The 3,202-nt window shown below is 37.0% G+C and overlaps 1 long non-coding RNA gene across 1 annotated transcript; it reads left to right on the top strand.

Moving 5' to 3' along the window:
- Positions 1 to 1,452: 1,452 nt before the first annotated feature.
- LOC140819962 (uncharacterized) lies at positions 1,453 to 2,894 on the top strand. The gene is made up of 3 exons (XR_012115323.1): positions 1,453 to 1,574; positions 2,101 to 2,634; positions 2,749 to 2,894. It is a non-coding gene; the product is annotated as an uncharacterized lncRNA (long non-coding RNA).
- The last annotated feature ends 308 nt before the right edge of the window (positions 2,895 to 3,202 follow it).

The following is a 3,202-nucleotide window of genomic DNA, read 5'->3' on the forward strand; positions in this document are numbered from 1 at the left end:
CAACTCTTAACCTCTAAATCATACTTAAACTTAACCAAATAGTGAATAATCATACAAAATCTTAAACCGTACCGTTCACCAGGCTTGGCTATTACAATCTCCACTCCTTAGAGGAATTACCTCCTCGAAATTGACGTCACTAAACAAAAAGCTCGGGATACTTCTCTTTCATCTCATCCTCTGGTTCCCACGTGGCTTCTTCAATCAAATGATTTCTCCAAAGAACTTTAACAATGCTGATCTCTTTGTTTCTCAATACTATAAATTTGCGTTCCAAAATCTGGACTTGAATCTCTTGATAAGTCAAATTCGGCGTCAAATCCAATGGCTCGTGACGAAGAACATGGGAAGGATTCGCAATATACTTCCTGAGCATTGAAACATGAAAAATATTATGAACTCTGTTAAGATCTGGCGGTAGGGCTAACCTGTAAGCTCGATCACCAACTTTGTCCAAAATCTCAAATGGACCAATAAATCTCGGACTCAACTTTCCCTTCTTGCCAAAACCGCATCACACCCTTAAGAGGTGCTATCTTCAAAAACACATGATCACCAACCTCAAACTGCAACGGCCTACGACGCACATCAGCATAACTCTTCTGTCTCGACTGAGCTGTCTTCATTCTCTCTCGAATAACATTAACAACATCACCTCTCTGTTGGACCAACTTTGGACCCAACATCTTCCTCTCACCAATCTCGTCCCAATACAATGGAGATCTACACTTTCTGCCATAAAGTGCTTCATACAGTGCCATTCCAATCGTCGCTTGGTAACTGTTATTGTACGTGAACTCAACAAGAGGCAATTTGGAATCCCAGCTACCAGGATAATCGATAGTACAAGCTTTGAGCATATCCTATAAAATATGAATAACTTTCTCTGATTGACCGTCGCTCTGGGGATGATATGCTGTACTGAATGCTAACCGTGAACCCATAGCTCTGTGCAAACTCTTTCAAAACTCTGAAGTAAATCTAGGGTCACGATCAGACACGATCGACACAGGAATACCATGAAGTCTAACAATCTCTGCTATGTACTCTTTGGCATACTGGTTCATGGAATACGTCGTCTTGTGTAATGCCTGAAGTAAATATCACAAGTTGTTGATTTAGTAATGTGAGATTATTAAATAATTAATGAATTTTAAAGAATGAAATATGACATATCTTGATCATATGAAGTCCAAATGATTTGAAATTTGGATATACCGTAGAAAACTCAAAGATATAGAAGTTTCGTGTTTTGAGTTTTGGAAAATTTGATCGCTTGACTGGTCCAAAGGGATGTACCGGTGTTAAAATGTTAAATATTATATATTATATTATATTATATTATTTTATTAATATAATATAATATAAAATAAAAAAAAATAAAAAAATGAGGATAAATTTGAAACTCACATTCACGTGAGTTTCATTCACGTTGGACAGTGAACAGAGAGGAAACAGAGAGGTGAGAGAAAAGAGTTTTCAGATTTTCTTTTCGATCGTGTGACTTATCGGTTTATCCAATCGAAGAACCGACTTCAGTTCTGAGATCGTTGACACGAGGTCTTCGATTTGAGGTATAAATTTTATAGTTTTGGTAATGTTTGAAATTCGTTGATTTCTGGAATAAATCCGATAAATTGTTAAATCATACTGAAATTGAAGATTGTTGAATAGTGTATGATTTTAACGAAGTAGAGAAGATTATAGTGGTGTTATTTTGAATTATTCCTAATTTATTATAATTAGGGATTTTTAATGTTTGGATTGAGATTGGAGAGTTGTTTGTCAGTTGTTATTAATTCTGATTATATATTCGGGGTCTACGAAGTATAGGCTACACGTTGATATAAAGTTTTCGTAATTTGACGGATGTTGTAAAATAGCCTATTATTTGAAGTTAATTAATTAGGGTGTATTTGATGGTAGTATTGTGAATTAAATACACCAGATTATTAAATTGTTGAACGATACGAATTTATAATCGAGTTTTATATTTTGTTGAATTAATTGTTGTTGGGCTATTTGATGTTAGATATTGAGGCTGTTATAACTGTGTTGATACGGTGACAATGATCTGATAATTATTGTTGAATTATTTAGATACATCACAAGCCTCGGGATCAAAGAAATAGCCAGATTATATATATACTCGAATATCAGGTACGTGTTGACGTACGAGCATATGTTGTTATTGTTTAGTATTGATGAATACTATTGCGTTGAACGATGATAAATCACCGGAATTGGGTGATTTGATATTATATTTGTTGTTGTTTATTATTGTTGATATTGTTGACTATCGTTGTTGGGAGACTTCTCGTTGATGTTTTCACGTTGATGTTTTTCGTTCAACGATATTGCTGTCGCCGGTGTTGGGGTGCGACGTATCGTTGATGTTGTTATTCGTTCGACGATATTGCGGTCGCCGGTGTTGGGGTGCGACGTATCGTCGATGTTGTTGTTCGTTCGACGATATTGTTGTCGCCGGTGTTGGGGTGCGACGTATCGTCGATGTTGTTGTTCGTTCGACGATATTGCTGTCGCCGGAGTTGGGGTGCGACGTATCGTCGATGTTATTGTTGCAGTGTGATGTTGTTGAAGTTGTTGATGGCTGATTGTCCAGAAACGGCAAAGGTGGTATTTCGGTTATCATTTCAGTTATATCTTATGTTGTTAATATAACTGTTATGTATTAGGATGATGATTGTTGTATATGCTCACCCTTTGGGGGCTGTTTCTGTTGGGCAGGTTACAGGACTATGCGTGAGACAGGATAGTGGTGAAGGACTAGGTGTGTCTAGTCAAACAGTCCTGTAGTTGATAGTAGATAGAGACAGTATAGCTTATTGTCTTATTTGAGTTGTATGTGTGTATTTATTATACTGTTTCTGCTGCATTGATGTAGATAGTATGGTGATTGCACTATTTTTGTCGTATATGCATTATATTATTACGTCGTCGAAAAGAAATTTTTTATGCATATGACGTCACATGTTGCATGATTACGTGGCGAGGTTTGGAGCGCCACATCTTGACTGGAAGAAAATGCGCTGACTTGGTCAACCGATCAACAATAACCCAAATAGAGTTAAAACCTTTTTGCGTTCTGGGAAGACCAGTCACGAAGTCCATCGTAATATGCTCCCATTTCCATTGAGGAATCGGTAATGATAGCAATGTCCCAGCAGGTCTCTGGTGCTCG

This window comes from Primulina eburnea, chromosome 18, assembly GCF_022965805.1.
Source record: "Primulina eburnea isolate SZY01 chromosome 18, ASM2296580v1, whole genome shotgun sequence".
Taxonomy (NCBI): domain Eukaryota; kingdom Viridiplantae; phylum Streptophyta; class Magnoliopsida; order Lamiales; family Gesneriaceae; genus Primulina; species Primulina eburnea.